The 26699-nt window shown below is 38.0% G+C and overlaps 1 non-coding gene across 8 annotated transcripts in view; it reads left to right on the forward strand.

Moving 5' to 3' along the window:
• The window catches only part of LOC101867089 (methionine aminopeptidase 1D, mitochondrial), a 94511-nt gene that overhangs the window by 55778 nt on the left and 12034 nt on the right, over nt 1-26699 (forward strand). For 3 of the 8 annotated variants that reach the window (XR_012421215.1, XR_006691058.3, XR_012421216.1), the window contains exons 2-5: nt 17156-17313; nt 19355-19504; nt 21253-21401; nt 21919-21961. This is a non-coding gene — a transcript (methionine aminopeptidase 1D, mitochondrial). Of the gene's footprint in view, nt 1-17155; nt 17314-17800; nt 18277-19354; nt 19505-21252; nt 21402-21918; nt 21962-26699 lie in introns of all 8 variants that reach the window. The other 5 variants (XR_012421219.1, XR_012421221.1, XR_012421217.1 and 2 more) reach the window with 3 other exon arrangements.

Below are 26699 nucleotides of genomic sequence, written 5' to 3' on the forward strand. Positions count from 1 at the left end.
CCAGCCTGGGTGACAGAGTGAGACTTTGGCTCAAATAAATAAATAAATAAATAAATCAGGTGAAAAACAACCCAAGAGGCCTAATAGAAGACTTCACAAAAGAGGATACAGAAATAAACAAAGGATAAGATCTTTAACCTCAGGAGTATCTGAAGAAAAATAAGTAAAAGTGAGATACCATTTTTCATTTATCAGACTAACAGATTTTAACGTTAAACTATTGGTAAAGGTATAGAAAATAGGCATCATTAGTAATACAAATTGCAGTGTTTGTGAACAGTTTTGCAAATAAGTTAAAGTTTTGCATATTTCTTAACCTACAAGTACTTTTTTTTTTTTTTTTTTTTTTTTTGAGACGGAGTCTTGCTCTGTCACCCAGGCTGGAGTGCAGTGGCCGGATCTCAGCTCACTGCAAGCTCCACCTCCCGGGTTCACGCCATTCTCCTGCCTCAGCCTCCCAAGTAGCTGGGACTACAGATGCCCGCCACCTCGCCCGGCTAGTTTTTTTGTATTTTTAGTAGAGACGGGGTTTCACCGTGTTAGCCAGGATGGTCTCGATCTCCTGACCTCGTGATCCGCCCGTCTCGGCCTCCCAAAGTGCTGGGATTACAGGCTTGAGCCACCGCGCCCGGCCCAACCTACAAGTACTTTTACACATTTAAACTAAAAAGAAGTAATCACTTGTGCAACTGTACTTGAAAAAGCACATTATATAAAGCAAAAAAATCAAACCAAAACAGAAAGGACCTACCAAAATGCTCATCATTGTTTAAATAAGGTACTACATAATCCTTTCGTATAAGGGAATGCTCCAAAACCACTAAAAAGGATCATATATAAACTGGGCGCAGTAGCTCATGCCTGCAGTCCCAGCGCTTTGGGAGACCGAGGCGGGCGGATCACTTGAGGTCAGGAGTTTGAGACCAGACTGACCAACATGGAGAAACCCCATCTCTACTAAAAAATATAAAAGTAGCCGGGCGTGGTGGCACATGCCTATAATCCCAGCTACTCGGTAGGCTGAGGCAAGAGACTCACTTGAACCTGGGAGGCGGAGGTTGTGGTGAGCCGAGATCGCACCATTGCACTCCAGCCTGAGCAACAAGAGTGAAACTCCATCTCAAAATAAAAGGATTATATATATATATGACAGAGGATATATATATCATGGAGGATATATATATATATATGACGGAGTTCTTTAGTGGTGATTTGTGAGATTTTGGTGCACCTATGCTGCTGTGTATTTTCATATATACAATAAGCCTGACCCTACTCTCAGGGCTCAGCCTCACTTAGCGCTGGGCTTCCCAAATTTTATTTTATTTTATTTTTTCTGGAATGAAAAAAGTTTCAAAGATTGCAATGTAATGCTTTTTTTTTTTTTTTTTAATTACACTTTGGTATCTCAGAAATCTCTTTCTGTGGGTGTTTACTTCAATTCTGAAAATAGAGCTAGGGTCTTGAAGTGGTTTCTGAATAAATGATGAAACATATGTTCAAAGTCTGTAACTCTTCCTTCTCCTTAACCACATCCTAGATAATCCACTGATGGTAAGTGTCATTTGTGTGAATAGATTCTCTAGTTTTAGTTTTCAAGGACTTTTTTTTTCATTTTAGCTGTCTGGATGATTAATGTGACTAGGAAAATACTGTTGACCCATTTAAATCATGTCAGACAGCATCCATTGCTCATCTACATAATGAAATACACACTGAACATTACAGCTTAAGTGTGGGAGCCAGTGAACTACAAAATAATATTTTACTCATTTAGATTATGAAATAAAATATAAGACATTAGGACTAACTATAGCATTAAATATTAAACTCTTCAAATGGTAATTGTCAGTAAAAACAACTTTTAAACCAAAACAACTAGTAGCATTTCTGTTTTAGTAGCTAATTAGAGGAAGTGGGGGTGGTTGCATGCAACAGAATGAATTTAAGGTAAGTCTTTATGTCAAAGTGTCTGTTAATATTACTTGACTATTATGGGACTTATTGTAAATAGTTGAGTTTTTCAGTTAATCAGTGGTTGTGAAATAATAGTTTTCTGACAAAATTAGAAAAAATTGTTTGACATTTTTATCATAGTTTCATTAAACTGGTCTCTGAATAATTTTAAAGATAACTAATTTATAGCTGAAACTATTTCAATCAATGATCTAATAACAAAGATAAGCTTTGACAGCTTTAAAAATATTTAAATTTTGTAAGGACATCATTTGCACAGTGATTAAATAAATGCAAAATTTAAAGGCACTGAATTTAGGCTATCAGGTTTCCATGGTTACACCTTTCCAAGTTATTTTGTGTATTGTGTAAATAGGTCTGTGAGGCACTGATAATTATTTGTTTTTTTGTTTGTTCTGTTGGTAATTCTGTGTTTAGCTGAGTTTAATACAGTTCACACGGCGTGCTTTGGTTTATGTATATTTTAGTGTTTGTGATTGACAGTGATTGAGCATTTCTTATGGAGTGCTTGCCTTTTTTGTCATAAGTGATGTTATGTTGGTAGTGCTTGAAATGTAAATAAGTTCTTCCTGTATCACTGTTTAATAAAGAGGAATTTTTATGCAAAGAAGACTTCTTGATACATTTAAACAATAAGGTTTGTTGAGCTCTGAAATATTTCTGCTAAACAGATTGCACACCAAGACAAATAGGTTTAGATTCTTACAAACTGAGGTTACCAAGGGCAACATTAAAGTTTATGGCTAAGCACGGCATTGGCTGAATGGTATTTAGTAACAGAATAAAAAAGGCTGAATTCTTTTTTCCTTTTTTTTTTTTTTTTTTTGACAGGATCTCACTTTCTTGCCCAGGCTGGAATGCAGTGGTGCGATCTTGGCTCACTACAGCCTCAGCCTCCTGGGCTCAAGTCATCCTCCCACCTCAGTCTTCCGAGGAGCTGGGACTACAGGCACATGCCACCATGCCTGTCTAATTTTTGTATTTTTCATAGGGACGCGGTTTCACCATGTTGCCCCAGGCTGGCCTTGAACTCCTGAGCTGAAGGGATCCGCACACCTCGGCCTCCCAAAGTGCTCAGATTATAGGCGTGAGCCACAGCGCTCAGCCAAAATAGCAGCATTCCGATCTAACTCTTAAAATTGTTTGTGATAGTACACTTTACAGGGAATGTCTTCAATGCAAAATAGAATCTTCCTATAACATAATTTCTCCCATCCCACCCTTTCACAAATTTAAGAAGTATTCTTATATATTTAGAAAGATATGATTCTTGAAAAAAGCCAGGGCCTTTTATGCCTATGGATGTAGGACGGAATTTTCCTTAGACCTCATCATTAACCATCAGCATACTAGCAAGGGCCCAGCAGGAACTCTCAGGAAAACATCAAAATTAGGCTGTCCATAATTCATCCTAGTGAGTGTGAGCCTTCTCTCATACACTACAATCATGAAATGCTGTCCAGTTTGTAAAGTGTTTCTACATCTGCAGTCTCATTTGGGGTTCAGGTTGGCCCTGTGATGGAGTGAGGAGAGGCCCAGTGCTTTGGATAGTGTCACTTTTAAGTAGCAGCTCTGGGACCCAACCTAGGATCTCATGATTACTTTGTGAATTACTTGCTTTGTGGATTATCCAAGGCACGTTGTAAAATTCAGGCTGGTTTCTACCTACTGATTAGTCCGTTTTAGAGTGACCTCCTCCCACAGTCAGGTAACCAATGATAGTAATTACCATTTATTGAGTGCTTACCTTATGCCACCTTCAATATATCATGTCATACAATTATCATAGCAACCCTGTGAGGAAGGTATTGTTATCCACATTAACAAATGAGGAAACTAAGGCTTAAAAAATTTAACTAACTTGTTTAAGTAAACCAATAGTACTCAGAGAAGGAAAACCAATTTAAACAAGAGCTCAAGTAAATATAAATAGGAAAGCATATCTTTTGGAGGAAATTCTCATGGTGCATTCACAAGCAAAATACAAAATTTAAAATTTCACACTGTTTCCTTCTTTTTTACCCCCAAATTGACTGTACCTTATTAGGCATTCAAGGGTTGAGGTTTCTTTGTAACACTCCAGTAGCAGTATACTTCAAAAAGTGTCCCATCCCCTCAGACAATAAATATGTTTCAAATGTTTTACACATCAAATATTTTGGTATTGTGGCAATATTAAAAACTTTAAATATGAAATGATGAATTTGTCATTTTACTGTGTGAATAATCTTGGTGTTGGCTAAGTGTTTTCAGATATGAGAAGCAAGCAGCCTGCTATATACAGATAAAGAGTACATGTTTTGTTGGTGATTGTGGTGGTTTTAATTTTTAACGTTTTTAAATTTTTATTTTATTTTATTTTAACTTTTTTTTTTTTTTTTTTGAGACGGAGTCTCTCTCCGTCGCCCAGGCTGGAGTGCTGTGGCCGGATCTCAGCTCACTGCAAGCTCCGCCTCCCGGGTTCCCGCCATTCTCCTGGCTCAGCCTCCCGAGTAGCTGGGACTACAGGCGCCCGCCACCTCGCCCGGCTAGTTTTTTGTATTTTTTAGTAGAGACGGGGTTTCACCGTGTTAGCCAGGATGGTCTCGATCTCCTGACCTCGTGATCCGCCCGTCTCGGCCTCCCAAAGTGCTGGGATTACAGGCTTGAGCCACCGCGCCCGGCCTATTTTAACTTTTTTAAGGCAGGGTCTCACTCTGTTGCCTAGGCTGAAGTGCAGCAGCGCAATCTCGGCTCACCGCAACCTCTGCCTCCTGGACTCAAATGATCTTCCCGCCCCAACCTCCCAAGTAGCTGGGACTACAGGTGTGTGCCACCATGCCCGGCTAATGTTTGTATTTTTTGTAGAGACAAGGTTTCACCATGTTTCCCAGGCTGGTCTCAAATTCTTGGACTCAAGCAATCTGCAGCCCTCAGCCTCCCAAAGTGCTGGGTTTATAGGTGTCAGCCTGACTTAATTTTTAATCTTTAGTACAAAAAGTAACAGATAGTTGAAAATTCATATCCTTAAATATGTAAGTATATATATTTAAATATATTTATGTTTACCTATATACATATATTTACTTATATACATATTTATATTTATGTTTATATACATACACACACATATATATGGGCCAAATTGTAAGCAGCCTTCTATGGAGCTCCCCTTTTAAGCCTGTGCCATTTTAACACATTGTACTTTTTGCATTAATACCCAAAACTGTCGAGTGAGTATTCATATGGTCAACCAAGTATACCTAGTGGAATTGAGTGTAAAACTATTTGTGGCAACATAACTATACCAGTCCAAAAAGCTGCCTTCAGAAAATTTGGAGCTTTTGCTTTTACTAAAGAGGTTACTGTATACTTTCTCTTTATTTTTCTGGTTGAAAATAACTCCTTGGTGAGTGATCTTGGCTTCTGTTGTCGTGAATCTGTGTACTCTCAACTGCAGAAGCTTGGAAATATGTTGTTTTCCTGAAGCATCAGCTTTCTTATTTTAGGTGGTAATTATTGACCTATCTACCTACCGATTTACCACTCCTATTGACTGGTTACAGGGCAGAGACAAAACTCCTACTGTTGTCAAAATACCACGATAAGACTGATATTCACATGTTTTCTTTCTATCCCATGCCTTTCACTTAGAGATGTACAGTGAAAATTTTCTCGGGAAGTTTAAGATGTAGGGTTTTTTGTTTTTTGTCTTATTTGTTTTTGGTATTGATACTACAATTTTGGTCAAAGCTCTGAGCTATTTCATCCCAATGGTTTGCTTATGTGGCAATAACTTTAAATGGCCCATTGAAAAGAAAAAAGGAAAGAAAGACATCCAACAGAATACCTAGGGCATGCTGTATATAGAATTTAGTTGACACTATTGTAATAGGAAGACTGAAATCATGCTCTTTTCAAATGCTTTAATATACTTTAAAAATATATTAAATCTGTGCTTTTGATCATAGATTATAAGCCCTCATATCTTCTGTTATTGGTATTTTAATACGAAATAACTAATATTTTAAGTAGTATATGACAGTAGTATTTATGAATGGTCTGGAGGTTTTTTTAAGAATTAAAAGGCCGGGCGCGGTGGCTCAAGCCTGTAATCCCAGCACTTTGGGAGGCCGAGGCGGGCGGATCACGAGGTCAGGAGATCGAGACCATCCTGGCTGACACGGTGAAACCCCGTCTCTACTAAGAAATACAAAAAACTAGCCGGGCGAGGTGGCGGGCGCCTGTAGTCCCAGCTACTGGGGAGGCTGAGGCAGGAGAATGGCGTGAACCCGGGAGGCGGAGCTTGCAGTGAGCTGAGATCCGGCCACTGCACTCCAGCCTGGGCGGCAGAGCGAGACTCCGTCTCAAAAAAAAAAAAAAAAAAAAAGAATTAAAGAAGGATTTTCTCACTATATCAGTTTTTTTAAAAAAACTCATGATGTTTTTATATAGACTTTCTCTAAAATTGAGTTCCATGTGTGATTCCTATGAAATTGCACTTCTGGTTCTGATTTGTGTGCTTTAATATAAAATCGTTCTGTTTTCCTCTTCTTTAACCAAAGTGTGTGAGGTAACAGGAATGTTTCTTTTGAGAGACTTTGGAAGGTTGAAATTTGCCAGATGTTCTGTGCTAACCTAGAAGTGTGCATTCCCTGGGTACCAGGACTGTGTGAAATTCTTTCCTGTATCTTTGACAGAGCATTTGGTTTTAGTTCATTTTAGTGTTGTGCTTGTACTCTGATCAGAGCTTGTCTTTTATTCTGTGTTTAAATGATATTACGGCATCCAGAAAATCTGGCAAAGAAAATGATATTTTGATGACATTTTTCACAGGGCTCAACTAGAATGAATTATTACATTTTAACCATGGCCCTAATAAACAGCTTCTTTATTTCCTCTGTAAGGATACAGTATTTCTTTGTCTAAGAAGTTGCCTGAGTATGTGTATTGTTGAAGTGCTAAAAAGCTGCTTTTCTCTAAACTTTAGCTGAGGGACAATGGGATTTGCCAAGTATATACCATTTCATTGTGACTCAATACTTTATGATTATAAAGATGAATTTAATTTAAATTTTGAAGTAAACTTTTTTGTCTCAAATGGAGAAATTCCATGTAATAGCCCTATTGTACAAATTAAACATTTCTATGTAACTTCTACTTACCCACCAAACAATCAGCTTTTAGTTTTATATTTGATTTCTGACTATAATCTTTGGCACCCTTCCCCCAGCTATAATTCGGCCAGCCTAAAGGAATTTTTTTTTCCTAGACTCACAAGCAGGAGCCTACATTATTAAGTAGGAATGTTTATAGATCTGTATTTCTAGAGTAGGTTGAGGTGTTTTTGTTTCCCAAAAAGAGGGGAATGCTTCTTGTTTAAATACAGATGCCTGTGGGCTGGTGGTGTACATTAGTGAATAATCACATATTATTGGATTTAGCTTTTGTAAAGAAGCAAAATGAAGTATTTTCGTAAACCACTTCTGAACTTGTCATTGATGTTATTCTCTATCAGTTGCTATTAATAATTTTATTTAAAGGAGGAGGGATATAGTACAGAGCCAACTTCCTGATTAGGCCTTGGGGAAGGTCATGTTTTGCAGTGACCTGGGCACCATTCTTAAATGTTGTTATTATTGGAAGAGGGTACCCTCAGGCTGCTGCCCTTCCTCTCCCCAGAAGTGCTCTATGACCGACTTTCCAGTTCATCTTTTCTAGAACCAGGACTCCCGGGCTGTAGATGAATTCTGACATCTACAGACCAGTATCCATCTCAACTTCATTTGAGGTGAAGTTTTATTAGTAGTAGTGGCCCAGTCCTACCTTAATATGAGAATGATGCATCCTCATAAAAATTGCAAAGTTAGAGCAGTAAACAACTAGGATGAACTTTTATACTTCAGCATAAAAGTGAATTATGACTTTTTTGTCACTTAAAATATTTTACACATTTCCTTTTTATTTCTGTGGGATCTTTGTTACTGTTTTAGTGGTCTTAGGTAAAAATAATTTCAAGGACAACACTGTTGGATGTGAAGTAGAATATTTATTTCAGACAAGTATTATGCCCATATATTTTAGATTCAGCTATGTGCTTTATTTTCAGCATTAAAGAAAATGAGCTGTTTTCCAACACCTGCACACCAACTGGGCCTGCATCCTCTTTAGAAATGTTGTTTAATAAATAAACACTGTGACTTTATCATCCAGAGGCTGTTGCCAAATGCTGTTAATTAGGCCAAAAAATATTTTTTAAAGGTTGGTGAAACAGATCCACTTTTCTCTCTGTAATGGCATCTTAGCTTGAAATCCAGGAAGCGGTGGTGTATGGTGTCCATATCCACGATTTCCTGCATTGGAGAAAAAGTGTGGAAAGCATCTGGGGAAAAGGAGGCTCTTTACCAGCTTGTTTCCTGTAAGTTCAATTGGAAGACCTTGTCTGTGCAAATAGATTTCAAAATAGAGCCTGCCCTTTGACTGTCTCCATAATTACATGGCTCACTCTGTATTTTATTTGGCAGCCACAGCAGTTAACCCCTGGAAGGAAGGGGCTGATGGCATGGCCAACTTGGCTTCCCAGACATGTCCATGGGAATGAATAAACCACTGTTTGGAGAAGCCCATAGCTAAAAACACACTAGAATAGTTTGTAACTGAACTGGAACTCTTTTAAAACAAGTTTACTAACGTTTATTATAAGTTAAAAAACTTAACTTTGTCCTTATTGTGCATATTGTAGAGCTGTATTAATTGTTTTAAAAAATTGGGAATTGGGGGAGTTCCTTATTGCTTTGATGTAATCAACATCTGTCAACAGATGAATTTGCTTTTGTTTAGTTTCAAGGGTTCTTGTCCTTTAGCTTTGCGCAGTCAGTATCTGCTTCAGCCTGGGGCATTCCCTAGTAGTGCATGTGGTTTTTTTTCCCCTCAACAAATGCACAGGTTATTTCTTGTGAAATGTGAGCTTCCCTTCTGCTTTAAGTTGCCTGGAGATGGGAAGGAACCTTCAATCTTTCTCATTTATTTTGAAACATACACCTTAGTACTAGATTATAAAAATCAATAAAAGAGTTATATCGAGTGATGCAGACTATTTAATTTTTCTTTAGCAACATTTGTACACGTTATGAAACCTGTTAAGCAATCAGTCAGTGTTTTAGGTCAAGAAATATAAGGCATGGATGCATTTGCAGTGTTCTTGTGGACTTGAAGCACACAGCGCTGTAAGAGCCTGTGCTCCTACTCTGAGTAATTGGTTGGAGTTCATGAAGTGTAATCTTTCTGTGGGTCTAAATCAGCACCTGGAAAATATATTCCTATGATACCATCCCTTCTGAGCTTACTGTAGGAGGCAACATTTTTAAACAGTTAAAAATGTATCAGATTGCTGTCACAAAGTAAATTGGGGTTTTTTTGTTGTTAAAGTTAATATATTATTAAGCAAATCATTTGGTTTAAAATTAAAATCATCAATGAATGTAAGAATCATATTTGAAAATGAATTAGCAAAACGTTGTTTTTCTCTCTTGGTAATCATAAATCATTTAAATCTGGCAGGCATTCCTCTCTTCATCCAAAATAATTGCCTCCATTTGTAAAATCAATTAGATGTTAACATGCTATAAATAATAGTTTTGTTACTAGACTTTGGCGTTTACTGATCATTATGAAAAAAATATATTCAGTAAGACATTTTACAGGGTGTCTTTTAAATCACATATTATCTCTGGTTGACATTGGTAGCTAATGTAAAGTAGTGCCAAGCTACTTTATTGTGTTGTTTTCTACCCAGATATTTGATACCTCTGCAATGTAACGTAACTGAGGATTGATGGCACACTGCAGGGTGAAAGTGCTTCCCTGGAAACATACAATGAAAAATATGTGTGTTGGTAGCCCACACTTGAGTACAAATGTACTTTGTTCAGTTTTACAACTTCTTAAAATAATCAGCATTTTAAATGTCTCTTTGAAAGTTCATTCAGACCTCTCCCTTAAAAATACTTGTTGACCAAAAGAAAACTCACATTTTCAGGGATAAAATCAGCTTAATTAAGGGTCATTAGTAAAGGTGCACATGAAAACCCAGGGCTCAGTGGGTGAAATGGAAGCATTTCATTATGTAGTATAGGATGCATGAGCAGATAACAATTAAAATGGACCCTGAGTAAGAGGCCAATAAATATAGGGCATATTGTGTGCAGCAACATTAGTTATTTAAAATGCATTCCTCCCTCCATCATACTTGAATTCTATAATCCCACCTTCAGGCTTAATCTATAAAGGAAAATAAAATGCAGCTTTTAGAAGTGGATGTTATTACTGAATATGAAAATATTTAAAACTGTAACCTAGATTTACATTCCAAATACAAATTTGAAATATGAAAAAATGTGCTGCAGGATCCGGAGGACACAGAGCAATTTCAAGAGACATTCAGGCTGCACAGTGTGTCCTTCCATGGAGCGCAGGAAGCAGTTACCTATAATTTTCAGCGTTCAACTCAGACTAGGTGCTGATAGAATTCTTGTAACACTAAAAATAAGTCTTATTATTACCTTTGATAACAATAAATATTCTAGTATTCATAACAAATAACATATAGATTTACTGCCTAAAAAAATCCGATATAGAGTTGGTGTTAGGTCATCACCAGTAACAATACTACGATCATCTCTTACAAGATCAAATTAGTACAAAGCAACTCCTCGCTGTTCTGGGCTCTTCTACTCCCCTGAGGTTTCTTGTGATTTCCCACTGGTGTCTCTAAAACGTCACATTAGTCCACTTGCCCCTTATGGTAATTAGTACGCACTTGAGTCTTGTTTCCCCAAATAGCTTTATCAAAACACAGTGTGCAGTGAATCCTGAATGAATGATAGTGTGTGGGAGACGGAGGGGCCGTTTCTGTCTCTGAAGATGGTCATCATGCATCAGATTTGTTGTAATATTGGTGGTAGCAAGTTGGAAATTAGATGTAGTTATAAGGTATCAGCAGTGCTTTTGTCAAGAAATGAATTATATATAGGAAATTCAAGAGACCATTTCTACGTTGATCTACATTAGTTACTGTAGTTTGGGTATCCTTTCTGTGACCCTGAATATAATGGATACTGGGGATTTTAATTTTGCTCATTCAACATTTAGAAAATTTACTACTTATTTATATTATGATAAACAAAGTTGAGGGCCCACCCCTCTTTCTTTGCCAGGCTAATTGGAGGACCATTATCTTCTAAAGGTACCATGACTTATGCCCATTTCTTCATTTCACCTGTGAAAATACCAGATTTTATTTCTAATAAAAAGATGGAATCATTTGTAACGAGTAGTTAGTGGAATAAACACAGTATGGCACCTTATTATCCTGTTGCCTTGTGACAACATTTATAAGGGTGTCTTTTATCAGATTGAAAGAAAAGAATTCGTTTCAAATACAAAAGTGTCTTATGAAAGTGAAATTGCTGAATACAGTGTAGAACCATAATTGTCAACAGATTGGATATGTTCAGGCTGTGTTCCTGACGTTTCGAATTTTACCATCCAGTCATGTGTGGGTGTGTCTGCATCTTTTCGGCAGTGAGGCTGTCATTTGGCAGGGCAGGTACCTTGGCAACACTGTTCATCCTAAAAGTGAATGTCTCAAAAGCCTCATCCAGATATCCTAGTCTTAGAGGCCTGATGACTTCATGCTTCAAGTTTAAGTACATGGAAAAGATTCCCCCTATAATGATTGTGTACTTGAACTTGATAACACTGATAAAGATGATCTTTCATGTAATCAACCACATTGAAAAAAATCTTCATGAGTCCTAAAATTGATCAGAGGCTACATCTTCCCGATGCCTGGGATGTAGCATGACAATCAGATGGTGCTGAATGAAGGCACACGTTTCAGAGCTGAAGGGACCTCAAAGATTGTGAAGCCCAACTCTCTCATTTTACTGAGCTTCTGCACCTCAGAGGATAATGTCTTTGAAGTACTCAGCACCGAGCTTGGCACCAGTAAGCTCTTGGTCAGTCAGTGTCAACTGTTATTGTTATTGCTCAAGATCACATAGCTCTTAGCAGGACCAGGGGTAGAACTTTCTGTCCAATGCTGTGCCACTTTGGTTCTTTTTTCATCATGCATAGCACTATCTGATGTAATCAAATGCATTTGTTGATTTGTCTATGTCTGCCTCCCACTACAAGGATGTAAGCTCCCTGACAGTAGGGACCTTGTCACCTCATTCACCACTGAATTCTCTAATCCAGAGCATGGCACATGCAATGAGTTCATTAAGTAGTTGTTGAATGAATGAAGGCATTTAGAGACCCCTCAGGTAAACATGTTGAAGAGTAGAGAAGGAAAAGGAAAAGAAAGGAGGATTTATGGAGCACCTATTTTTTAAAAGATGGTTTATCTATTTATCTTGTCTCAGCAAATGCTTGCATCAGCTCGTGGTAGAGAGAACACTACTACTTCCATTTAATAGTGAAGAAAATGAGTCTCAGAAGTTTTGGTAACTCACACCTGTTTGACCTCCAAGCTCATGCTGTTTTCACTACCATAGTGCCTCCCAGTTGGATCATTTCTAAGAATTTTCATGAAAAGTGTCTTCATTCTAAATGCTAACTAGTTACATGACATGTACATTTTTCATGATTAAAAAACTGACCTTGAAATCTAATCCCTGAAATAATACATTATATAACAGAACACACTAGCGAATAGAACTCATAGAGCCCCTGCACACGGCTGAGAGGCAACTGGAATGGTAGACACAGCACTGGATTTGGACTTAGAGGATTAAGCTTGGGGCCAGGTCATTGATTACCAGACATGTGAGCCTTAATTCCTCATCTATAAAGCAGTGATGTTAACAGCTACCTGCCTAATGACAGAGCTGGTAAGAGATAATGTATGTAGAGCACCTAGCACTGAGCTTAATCTAAATGTCTATTAAATTTTAACCATTGTTATTATTAGTATTTATATTAGTATTATCATTATTAATAGTAATTATAATACTTTCCTCAGAAGGGAAACACTTATGAGTTTGTGTCTTGTATGTGGTCCTGCCTAGCAATGCAATTAGGGAGGTGGAATCACAGATCGAGTCCACCTGAGTCTTTCCAAAATTTCCGTTTCATATCCACAGACTGTCCAACTAATAGTTCTGGCAGCCACCTCCGCGAAGAGTGTGTTTGGTCAGCGAAGGCAGCTTGGTTTGAGGTAGTGGATGGGTTAGGTCAACCCATCACCGCTTTTGGAAAAATAACTTAATAGTAGTAGTAACAATAGTTTTGTGATGACTTTTAAATTTTCTGGGTGTTTCCCTGTGTTTTAGCTCCTGTTTTTCTCATGCCTGTGAGAGAAGTAATATATTTTGTAGAGGCAACTTAGCCTGCTTTCCCTCTCAGCTTTGGGACTTACTGCATGTTCCTTTGTGTGCCTCAGTATTTTCAACTGTGACATGGAGTAATAACAGTTCACAATTCATACAGTTTCTGTGAAGATTAATGAGCTAACATATGTAAAGTGCCTAGTACAATAATTGAGACATAATGAGTGTTCAGTTAGAAACTATACTTGAGCCCTGTTTTCTTTCCCATTTTATTTTTTATGTAGTCTTTTTTTAATTTTATTTTTTATTTTTTTATTTGTTGAGACAGGATCTTACTCTGTTGCCCAGGCTGGAGTGCAGTGGTGTGATCATAGCTCAGTGCAATGTCAGACTCTAGGGCTCAAGTGATTCTCCTGCCTCAGCCTCCTGAGTAGCTAGACTCCCGAGTAGCTGGACTGACTCCTGAGTAGCTGAACTTCTGAGTAGCTGGACTACAGTAGCTGGTGGCCCAAGCCACCACATCTGGCTAATTCTTTTATTTTTTGTAGAGATGGGATCTCACAATCCTCCCACCTTGGCCTCCCAAAGCACTGGGATTACAGGTTTTTATGTATTCTTGAAAGAACTATTATTTATTGGGTATCTTCTAAATGCAAGGCACTTTCATATTTCTTATTTCAATTAATTCTCACCTGAGACTGAAATGAAGAAACTTGTGCAGGGCCACACAGCTAATAAGTGGTAGAGCTGAAACAAAAGTCCAGGCTTCTACTTTCCAACTGTCTGCTTTTCCTAGGATACTACCCTGTCCCTCATATATCAGTTGACAATACTAGGGTTGGTGGTATTGTCATTTGGGAAATATTATACTTTAAAAACTTTACAGAATACATACCTGCCTCTATCAAGCAACTTTTTTTTTTTAGAGAGACAGGAGTCTTACTTTGTTGCCCAAGCTGGTCTCAAACTCCTGGGTGTAAGCAATCCCGCATCAGCTGCTCTCCAGAGTAGCTGGGACTACATGTATGTGTCACTGGACCTGAGTTTTGCAACTTCTTTTTAAAGAAATGATATTATTGACATTTTGTCTGATGCTTGAAATTGTTTAAAATAGTACCCAAACACCTCTATAAGTTAGATTCAACAATATTACAGTCCACTTTAAGGAGGAACATAATTGAGTGAAACCTATCACCCTGAATCACTGACCACTGCAGTATGTTTGCATCAGTAACTTTCCCCAAGTCAATTAGATATCCAGAGTTTTGAAGCCAGTACTTACCTGCAATTCATGTTTTCATTATGTTTCACAGCTGAAATGTTACTCTAGGCCAGTAGTTCTCAAGCTTCCTGTGCGTCAGGATTACCCTGAGGGCTGGTTAAGGCATAGATTGCCTGCCTCCATCACCAGTTTCTATGTTTGTAGATCGATACGGGGCCCAAGATTTTGCATCTTTTTTCTTTTTCTTTTTCTCTTTTCTTTTTTTTTTTTTTTTTTTTTTTTTTGAGACGGAGCCTTTCTCTGTCACCCAGGCTGGAGTGCAGTGGCGTGATTTTGGCTCACTGCGACCTCTGCCTCCCGGGTTCAAGCAATTCTCCTGCCTCAGCCTCCCAAGTAGCTGGGATTACAGGCTTGCGTCACCATGTCCAGCTAATTTTTGTATTTTTAGTAGAGACGAGGTGTGGGATTACAGGCGTGAGCCATCGCACCCAGCCTTGCATTTTTTTTCTATGTGACATTATAGTGCTGGTCTGTGAACCTCATTTTGAGGACTACTGCTCTAGACCAGGATTCAGCAAATGTCTCCTGTAGAGGGCCAAAGAGTACATTTTTTAGGCTCTGTGGAACACATGTTCACAACTACTCAACTACCACTGTAGGTCAAAACCCGCCATAGACATTTGTAAGCAAATGAGGGTAGCTGTGGTCCAATAAACCTTTTATTTATGGGCACCAAGATTTGAATTTCATGTATTACAAAATATTGGGTTAAAAAGTTTTTTTCAACCATTAATAAATGTACCATTTTTAGGTTTTGTGCTATATAAAAACAGTCAGCAGGCCAGATTTGGCCTTTGAGCTATAGTTTTCTGACCCCTGCCATGTAGTTGTGACCTGTTGGGGACTTTTAAAACTATTGTCTGGACAGGCGCAGTGGCTCACGCCCGTAATCCCAGCACTTTGGGATTCCGAGGCGGGCAGATCATGAGGTCAGGACATTGAGACCAGCATGGCCAACATGGTGAAACCCCTTCTCTACTAAAAATACAAAAAAATTAGCCAGACCTGGTGGTGTGCCCCTGCAGTCCCAGCTACTCTGGAGGCTGAAGCAGGAGAATTGCTTGAACCTGGGAGGCAGAGGTTGCAGCGAGCCAAGATCGAGCCTCTGTACTCCAGCCTAGGCGACAGAGTGAGACTCCATCTCAAAAAAAACCAAAAAACAAGCAAACAAACAAACAAAAAAAGATTGTTCTAAATATGAAAGTAATGAAATAAAATGAATCAAAATGTCCTCCTGGCTGGATGCAGTAGCTCACGCCTGTAACCTCAACACTTTGGGAGGCTGAGGTGGGAGGATCGCTTGAGCCCAGGAGTTTAAAACCAGCCTGGGCCACACAGCAAGACCCTGTCTCTACAAAAAATACAAAAATTAGCCAGGCGTGGTAGCATGTGCCTGTGGTTCCAGCTACTCAAGAGGATGAAGTGGGAGGATTCCTTGAGCCTGAGAATCCAAGACTGCAGTGAACCATGATCACACCACTGTGCTTTAGCCTGGGTGACAGAGCAAGACCCTGTCTCAAAGAAAAAAAAAAAAAAGTCTTCCTCTCTACCTCTAGCCCCAACCACATGCCACAGAAAGAGCTACTGTTTATGAATATTAATTTCCAGAAATTGTATGGGCATGTGCAAGCTTATATAAATGTATAAGCTCCTTTTACATTAATGGGTTTTATATATGTATTTGTTAAGCATTCACTTTTTTCCTAACAGTGTATTGTGACCTCTTTCCGTATCAACACATAGAGATGATGATTTAGCCTATTCTTTTTAATAGCTCCAGAATTTTCTGTAAGTATACCATAATATATTTAATCAGTCCCCTACTGGTATTTCCTATTTGGAAACATTTGAGTTGTTTCCCACTTCTTTCTACCACAAATAATGCTGCAAGGACGATACATCTTCATACATCCATCATTGCATAGTGTCTGCAGGATAAAGTCCTAGGAGATGAACTGCTGAATCAAAGGATATGTGCATTTAAAATTTTGATAGATATTTCTAAATTCCTGTTGTGAGTATTTTGAACCCTATATTCATTTTCTTTCAGTGTTATACTTACATTTTTGCTATTTAGTCTTTATCTGACTTGAACATTCATCACAATGAATTTCAGTATAATGCCTCACTGCACGTGAACTTAACACAGAGTAGTAATCCTATGGAGGGCAAAAAGTGCAGCTGGCAATTTGTCTGTGATTCTTGAAAGGAAAACGGCTTTACAGAGTATAAAGCCATCAAAACAGTACCCTGAATCTAGGGTCGTCTTGGACATTGTCACATAAGGTATCACAGCAGAAATTGTTCTTTTTACAGCCCTGGTGCTTAGCAGATGTTTCTATATGTCTGTTTCCCGTTTACCATTGTCACGCATTTATGTAAACATAGTATTAGCTAATAAATACACTGTTACTATTGTACTAGAACTCAGAATACCACTGCTTTCCTTTCTATTTGGGGCTTTTCCTTTTTCAGTCAATAAGGTATTAGAATAATGATTTAATAGACAACGCCACAACATCTTAAAGTGGAACACTGTGTTAGGTTGGTTTTTTACTTAGAATATGTCTATTTCTGCTCACAGGTTCTCATAGAATTTTCTCTTCACCACTCAATCATATCTACTTACACAAGCAGTCAAGCCGTCAACAAAGAAGAAATTTCTTTTTTCGGAGACAAAGAGATATTTCACACAGTATAGTTTTGCCGGCTGCAGTTTCTTCAGCTCATCTGGTTCCTAAGGTACTGTATTGCCTATTATCTGCTGCTTTTTCCAGCCAAGATAAAAGTTGACTGCAGAAGCGATCAAATATTTTTGCACCTTTGATTTCTGAGCCATTTGGGTTTTAATTTTCAGACTAGGTTTGTGATCTAAAACTGTGATTTGAGAAGTTTTAATATCCTACAGTTCTATAGCATTAATTTTTTAAAATAAAGCTCTAAGCTTTCAATTGCTTAGTGTATTTAGAATTAAAAGTTCTAACGTGAAATTTTCTATATTAAATTTCTAACATGAAGATAAAACTATATGTGCGTAGTTTTCTGTTTTAGAGAAAAAAAATAATTATAAAATCGTGATGATTCAAAAGAGATAACTTAAAACTAGCATACTAGCTTTTTTAAGCCTGTTCTTATACTTTCCTTGTTATTGATGCTGGTGTCTTTGAATCATCTTTTAGACTAAATTAAATAAAATATGTCTCAGAGCAGTCTTTTTTTTTTTTTTCAGAGATTACAGTTCTGTGGAAAGGCAATCTATCCATTTTTCAAAATGTAATATAAAGAGAATGTGCAAGCAAGCCCTTTAGGAAGAAGGAGAATAGCTAAAGAAATATAGATTGGTCACAAAAATCATCTGCTTTCTCCCTTTTATGAATTTTTTTTACAGTGAGCCCACATTTAGTACGTTACACTTCTGAAGATGAGTGGCCCACTTTTATGGCAAAGGCCGATGACACAGAAAGGCCACCAGGATGTATTCCCTGGCCTGTCACAGTGAGAGTGAGAATTTGGTATTAGTCACAAAATTGACACTTTTTTTCCTTAGAAGAAAAGATAAATCTCTGGTGAGGTGAATTGCATTGTTTTAGCCATTTCAGTGAATTTCAGCGTGACAACCCAACAGCCCTTCTGCCTGCAAGTGATAACCTTGCCAGATCACAGAGCAGAGTGGAGACAAGACACAGGCTCTGTGGGGGAGACCTGGTGAGCATTTGTGGGCATTCGTGGTGTAGCTGTGGGAGAGTAGATGTTCCTCCAGAGCTCGGCTGTGGCAAACCAGGCAGTAGTGTTACCTGTATCAGAAAACCCATCTGAACAAGGGAGTAAATGAAGAGCCGTAACTCCTGCAGGACAGGCTTCACAAAGAGGAGAGCCCTAACCTCAGCCCTTCCAGAGCTGCTGTGGTGTTTCAATTGAATAGTGTTATCTCCCTCAGATTCCTGTCCCAAACTGCTGTGGAGCCTTACTGTGGACTGTCCAACAATGCTTATAGTTTGTCATGCATTATAAACTATAAATAGTTTGTAAAGAGCTGTGCAAAACCTTGGGACTGAAAGAAGATCTGTGTGTAAGATGGCATTTATTTTCTGAATACTGCCCATGGTGGAGAATGGTCTGCAAAAGTGATCAGGGTTGCATGTCTTGAGTTTTGGGGTGGCTTTTTGTTTACTCTTGACAAATAATGGAAATGTTTTAGGTAATTTTTATGTACTTGAAGAATAAAACTTGTTTCATTTTATTCTAGCCTCTCAGTGTTGAGTATGGTTACAACATGTAAGAAAAGTGTATATGTAATAGGCTTTAGGGAACTTAACAGTCAGCCTTTTTACATATATTCATTTGGAGAGGGTGTTGGGAGCTATCTTTTGCATAAATTATATTTTTGTGTTAAGAAGACGAAAGTGCTCTTAATTAACCATTTGGTGAATTGGAAGCTTGGTGCTATTTTTCATCAATGGTGAATATGCTTCTAACCGGGTTGGGAGGAGGAAAAAGAGAAAACTACTGTTTGTTTTGACCAGAAGTCTGCTTCAGTCCAGTTTGACTCAAAGCATGGTAAGGTTAACAGACCATCCAGAGGCAGCACTAACAGGCAATGTTAAGTTCAAAAGGGCAGGGGAAGGAACTAGGGGCAGCCTGGAGGGTCTGTTGTGCTGGCTTCGGAGGTCGGTGCTCCGGCAGGAAGGGCAGAGCTCCATGAAGCAGTAGGCTGTGTCTGAAAAAATGATCCCATTGTCGTGCGCTGGGTTCTGATCTTCGTTTTCAATCCTTTTTCCTCAAGCACATAAAGAAGCCAGACTATGTGACGACAGGCATTGTACCAGACTGGGGAGACAGCATAGAAGTTAAAAATGAAGATCAGATCCAAGGGCTTCATCAGGCTTGTCAGCTGGCCCGCCACGTCCTCCTCTTGGCTGGGAAGAGTTTAAAGGTGGCGTCTCACCAAGCCTCAGGATGACTTACATAAGGGGCAACAAACACTCCTCTTTTTTTTTCCTTATCCTTAACTCTTCTTTTGTACACATCTAATTTGTTTTAAAAAAAAATAAGTGAAGCCTTGGGATGGGGAAAAGGAATTTTATTATTTTATGTGTTTATTCAAGAAGTAATTTAAAACCCAAATTCAATTTTAACTAGCAGAATTCTAGAGATACTTTGGTCTCAGTCACCCTATCCAAGTTGATCAATGGTAGACAGCTTTGATTTTTGCCCCCTACTCCTGCCTGTAGTTTCAGCTTGTACTCCCCACATTATTTCTGTGTGCCTGAAGATTTGCTCTACCTTGTCCTTTGTCTCCTATTTTCTTGCATTTGCCCTGCAAAGAAAGATCAGGTCACATACAAAAGGCTGTAGGTAATATAGCAATGCAATTATATACAACTTCCTATTACAAGATTTAGTTCTTTCAGGCCAGACACAGTGGCTCACACCTGTGATCCCAGCACTTTGGGAGGCCGAGGTGTGTGGGTCATTTGAGGTCAGGAGTTCGAGACCAGCCTGGCCAACATGGTGAAACCCCACCTCTACTAAAAATACAAAAATTAGCCGGGCATGGTGGCGAGCACCTGTAGTCCCAGCTACTTGGGAGGCTGAGGCAGGAGAATCACTTGAACCCAGGAGGTTGAGGTTGCAGTGAGCCGAGATCATGCTGCTGTACTCCAGTCTGGGCAACAGAGTGAGACTCCATCTCAAAAAAAAAAAAGAAATGATTTAGTTCTTTCATTTAGTTCTTTCATAATAATCTGAAGCACCATTCTATATAAGGATTATAAAAGAAAAATGTGAGCCTATTTTCTGCCAAAAGGTGGGCAGAATTTAGGAAGTGAGATTCAAAGATAAAATCACTCACAGTATCTTCTGTGTACCAAACTTACAACACGACTAAACATAATGTATATATAAAATAATGAAGAAAATTACTGAAGAAATGGTTAATTTTTAATAAAAGATTTTATTTTTGTTTTAGAATTTTATTTATGTTTATGGAGTTTATGGAAATAGTCTTCATATACTTATAAAACTCAATTTCAGTTTTCTTTTAGTTTGGGAGCAATTTCGTTTGGAATACCTTTAGTAAGGAAAAAATATTTTTAGAAATACATTTATTTATTTAGACATGAAAGAAATCAAGATTACTTAAAATCAAGTCTCTACAAAATGTATTAGACTCACTCTTTTAAATATCAACCATAATCTCTATGCCATTGCTGCAAAACCCCTGTAATGTTTTATTGAGATAAAAAGATGTGGGTTGACCTACTTTTCAAGTTTTTCAAGGTTCAACTGATGAACCTTTTGAGCATTTATTCATATGCGCTGGGTAGCCCAGGGCACCAACCATTGAGAAAGAGGAAGGAATTGCCGAAGAACATAATTTTGAAATCCTCAGGCCAAAAGGGAGTTATGTCATTTAGTGACTCACAAATGATTTAGAGGATCATAGGGCTTAACATTTCTATTTCCTAATGGTCCATAACACCATCACACGCCCAAATGATTGTCCACGAGGCACAGTTGAGAATTGTAACACTAATCATAATTAATTCAATTGTTGTACCATAAGTTTATCACAGTAAATTTATACAGTCTCACATGGAAGTGCTGTTGCTATAGCATAGTTGATAAATACAAGAAATGTCTTCAATTGTTGCTGCACAATTTCTTTATTTAACATTTTAGGTTGACATGACAACTGAAGAGATAGATGCTCTTGTTCATCGGGAAATCATCAGTCATAATGCCTATCCCTCACCTCTAGGCTATGGAGGTTTTCCAAAATCTGTTTGTACCTCTGTAAACAACGTGCTCTGTCATGGTATTCCTGACAGGTATTCATTTCTTAATAACATATTGTTCTTTGGAAACTAAAACATAAAGCTAAGATCTGTAACATATGTTGAAAGACACTATCATTCAATTGAAACCCACCAGTAAACTTCTGAAATTGATTATGATAAAACAGAAATTTTAAAGTATTTTACTTCTAAATGGACACAATACCACCATTTAATGTGTGTTAAAGCAGTACGTAATCTAGATGGGAATTGTGCATTACATATGTCTTTTACTTCTTAGATTTTAATCATATAAGTGGTAAAAATCCAAATGTGGCAAATTTTTCTTATCAACTCTCGTTTTGGTTCTTGGCAAAATTAAGGTAACAAATTAAGTGCATCTTTTGAAATAAGTTAAAGATTAGATTTAGTTATCCCGTGTATTCCTCCTTCACTCCAAATTATCATTGCGACTCATTGGGTTTGTAATAGTAGTCATTAAGTATTTATTTTTATTTTCCTTTTATTGAGATCTGTCTATCACCATTTTTTTTTTCTGTTTATGTTTTAGTCGACCTCTTCAGGATGGAGATATTATCAACATTGATGTCACAGTGAGTAAATCATATAAAAAATCGTCTTTGATCAACTTCAGAATTGCTGGTAGCAACAGGAAGAGTGGATTGAAAATGTGAACTGCACCAGTGGAAGTGCTGTTTACTTCTAGACCCAGACGCAAGCAGCTGGTTTCCTTTTTTGTCTTTAACTCTGTGTTTATTCCAAGTAAACCCAGGCCTGACTTGAATTTAGGGCTGCAATCAGATGCACTGAGATCAATGTTGGCCTAAGTGAAATGTCAACCCAATCCTGCTATGTGTCATGTTTTTGAGAAGGTGTAATTGTTATTGATCCACTGTGTAGTTAACGCAGAGCACCACAGCACTGGGCAGCTGCTGAAGCTAGATATGTATGAGATGAGCTAACACGAAGAAAGCCAGCATTTTTCCTTCACTCTGCCAAGATTGATCTTCCTCTTCCTGCTGATTTTGAGTGGGGCCTGTCATTATCTTACTCTGTCATTAGGGGCTACATTGGCCTGTGTATGTCAGTCTATTTGGACAGCAACTCTTTTGCTAGCAGTGTTCCCTAGATTTATTAAAATCCCTGAAGGTAACGTCGAGTTCCATTTCTGGTATAGAGAGCCTTGCGCTCAAAGTAAGCAGAGGGCTTTTTGTCTGAACTTAAGTTTTCACCAAATGGTTAATAGCCTTTCTTTTAAGTAACAAGCCTAAGTAATTTAACATAGGGACTTCAAATTGTACAAGATGTAACTTTTTCTCATTTTCTTAGCCTTTTACCATTCTCAGACTTGGATTATGTGTACTTTTACATTTCTTTTTATTAAAGAATTTTGTAATGATACCTTTGGATTATGTAGATTATAAATAAATTCTGTACATCTAATGATTAACAAATATATTTTAAATAAATAAACAAAATTTAAACATCTTAGGAGAACTAGTTGAAATGACAACATTCAAGGAATACAGTTTCTATTAATAAGGAAGTGTTTTTAAGAATAGTAACTAGACCATGAAACTTAGGTAGGAGTGGGAATGAGATAAAAATAGGAATCCAATGGTGGAATTCAGTCTGATTTTTAGTTAAGTTAACTCAACCTTTTTTCTTCATATCAATCATATGAGGAGATAGCCAACGATTCTTTTATTGCTGATACTATTTCCTGTATCATTTTGTCGTACTTAAAATGCTTGAACACTTGCACCACATACATCCTGTTGGTATCTTTCCAACTTAGAATCATGCAGAAGGAGGTATTTTATGAAGCATACCTAAAATAAAGTGCTTTTCATAAGACACTTTTATTTTGGATTGTACCTGATTTTAGGGTTTTACATCTATTATCTCATCTAGTCACCCTATCATGAAATGTTACCATTTTAATGTTTTGAATGAAGTCAGCTGCTCTTCCCTACTGTTTCCAGTGTATCTAAAGAAAATACTCTATTCCTTTTCTAAGTTTCCTGAATACTTAATAAACAGTTTTGTATCTAACATTCAAATTATTTCACAATTGTAAAACTTATAAAGCAAAGTGAAATACTTCCAAGTGTCTAGAAATGTGAAGGAATCTAGGAAACATATAGGTCCGTATCTTAACAAATTACATTTCTTATAAAATATTTTATTAAGTGAAGGACTCCATTATCAGATCCTATATTTCTATCAGAAAATACTCATTGCATTTTAGAATTATTTACGTCTAGTATACATCACAAGAAAATAGATTTCCTTCCCCCCTTTAAAATTGAAAAATGTTTTTCTTAAAGACAATGTAATGTCCATAGTAGTTGCTCAGTAAATATTTGTTAAATAAATGAAGTACAAGGACCAGGCACAGTGGCTCATGCCTGAAATCCCAGCACTTTGAGAGGCCAAGGCGGGTGGATCACCTGAGGTCAGGAGTTCAAGACCAGCCTGGCCAACATGGCGAAACCCCATCTCTACTAAAAATACTAAAAATATAAAAATTAGCCCGGCTTGGGGGCAGGAGCCTGTAATCCCAGCTACTTAGGAGGCTGAGGCAGGAGAATTGCTTGAACCTGGGAAGCAGAGGTTGCAGTGAGCTGAGATCACGCCCCTGCACTCCAGCCTGGGTGACAGAGTAAGACTCTGTCTCAAAAAATAAATAAATAAACAAACGAAGTACAAGACAAGACTAGTTTGTGGGTATAAATAGAAATTGTAGATGACTACCACAGACTTTCAAAAGTATTGTATTTCTGTATATAGTGAATCTTTCAAGTAGTCTTTTTTTTTTTTTTTTTGAGACGGAGTTTCCCTCTGTTGCCCAGGCTGGAGTGCAGTGGTAGGATCTCAGCTCACTGCAAACTCCACCTTAAAGGTTCAAGTGATTCTCCTGCCTCAGCCTCCCCAGTAACTGAGACTACAGGTACGCACCACCACACCCAGCTAATTTTTGTATTTTAAGTAGAGGCAGGGTTTTACCATGTTGTTCCAGGCTGGTCTTGAGCTCCTGACCTCAAGTGATCCGCCCGCCTCCACCTCCCAAAGTGCTGGAATTATGGGTGTGAGCCACTGCACCAGTCTCAAGCAGTCGTTTTGATGTTCTTTCCTTCCTTCCTTCCTTCCTTCCTTCCTTCCTTCCTTCCTTCCTTCCTTCCTTCCTTCCTTCCTTCCTTCCTTCCTTTCCTTCCTCCCTCACTCCCTCCCTCCCTCCCTTTCTTTTTCTTTTTCTTTCTTTCCTTTTTTTTCTTTTTCAGAGATAGGGTCTTGCTCTGTCACTCAGGATGCAGTGCAGTGGTGCCATCAAGGATTACTGTAACCTTGAACTCCTGGGCTCAAGTGATCCTTCTACCTTAGCTAGAACTACAGGCGTGTGCCACCACACCTGGTTAATTTTTTAATTTTGTAGAGATGGGGTTTCACTATGTTTCCCAGGTTGGTTTTTAAACTCCTGGTCTTACACAATCCTCTCATCTCAGCCTCCCAAAGGATTGCAGGCATGAGCTACTGCACCCAGCCTCAAGTAATCATTTTCAAAGCTAGCAAAAAGTAATACGAAAAGATGAATAAAGATTTTTTAAAATAGTACATTTTTACTTAAGAAACAGTTATACAAACATTCATTTATACATCTTCTTGACTACGCCTATATTAGCAAAATTTATATTCTTGTATTTTTTTTTTTTTAGATAGTCTCGCTCTGTCGCCTAGACTGGAGTGCAGTGGCGCAATCTCTGCTCACTGCAAGCACTGCCTCCCGGGTTCACGCCATTCTCCTGCCTCAGCCTCCCGAGTAGCTGGGACTACAGGTGCACACCACCACGCCCGGCTATTTTTTTTTTTTTTTTTTTTTTAGTAGAGACAGGGTTTCACTGTGTTAGCCAGGATGGTCTCCATCTCCTGACCTCATGATCCACCCGCCTTGGCCTCCCAAAGTGCTGGGATTACAGGCGTGAGCCACACGCCTGGCCTCTTGTATTTTGAATGAAATAGTATTTTGTATTTTGAAATAGCATTCTTGTATTTGAATGAAATACAAGAATATAAAATTTTGAATTTTTGAATGAAATCAGCATACTCTTCCCTACTGTTTCCAATGTGTCCAAAGAGAATACTCTATTCCTTTTCTAAGTTTCCTAAAGACTTTTAATAGTTTCATTATTAACATTCAAACTATTTCAAAATTGTAAAACTTATGAAGCAAAGTGAAATACTGCCAAGTGTATAAAATGAAAACTTGTGCTTTCCTGGATTGCAAAGGACTGTAAATGGGAGTAAATGTATAAAACACTATTCTGTTGCAAGGTAATTAAGATAATTTGATATAGTAGAGAAAACACTCGATTAGAAGCCAATAATCCATCATATTAACCTGAATCTACCTGTGTATTAGCCACCAACCTTAAAGAAGTTACTTGTCTGTGCCTCAGTTTCCTGAATTATAAACTGAAGATCTAATAAAGACCTTTCTTGCTTCCTTCACACAGTATGAGAGCATTTTTTTAAGAAATGCCGAGTAGTATACGATTTAAGACATTAATTCAGTATCACAACAGACTGAAAGCTCAGATAAACATCTTTTTTATAATAGTTTCTACATTCTACCTTATGAGCAAGAGAAATGTCAAAAGTAATTAGATAGGACAAATTTATGCAAAGTAGCAAATTCCATGCTACATCAAAGGATCAGTATCCAAACAGTCGCTTCTGCCTTTTATATTTACTATAGTGCTTGGTTATCATTGATTTATAATGAATCTGGTATCTTTCAAGATCCTACTTGGCTTCTGAATCACTGAAGAATGATAAAATTATCCTTTCTGTAAATGTGCTTTTAAGCCTGTTTTATTATATTCTAATTCTTTAGATATCCATATATAGTGCTTTCTGTTAACATTTGGCCATCTGGAACATTTGATTCAGATTTCACTTCTTGGCCGGGCGTGGTGGCTCACACCTGTAATCCCAGCACTTTGAGAGGCCGAGGCGGGCAGATCACGAGGTCAGGAGATCGAGACCACGGTGAAACCCCGTTTCTATTAAAAATACAAAAAATTAGCCGGGCGTGGTGGCGGGCACCTGTAGTCCCAGCTACTCCGGAGGCTGAGGCAGGAGAATGGCGTGAACCCGGGGATCGCGCCACTGCACTCCAGCCTGGGAGACAGAGCGAAACTCCGTCTCAAAAAAAAAAAAAAAAAAAAAAAAAAGAGATTTCACTTCTAGACATAGGGTTTTTCCGTAACACATTTTATTCCTATATGGAACCACTTCTGTTCTTAGAACTGAATTATCCTATTTGTCTGT

This window comes from Macaca fascicularis, chromosome 12 (genome assembly GCF_037993035.2).
Source record: "Macaca fascicularis isolate 582-1 chromosome 12, T2T-MFA8v1.1".
In the NCBI taxonomy this organism is placed as follows: domain Eukaryota; kingdom Metazoa; phylum Chordata; class Mammalia; order Primates; family Cercopithecidae; genus Macaca; species Macaca fascicularis.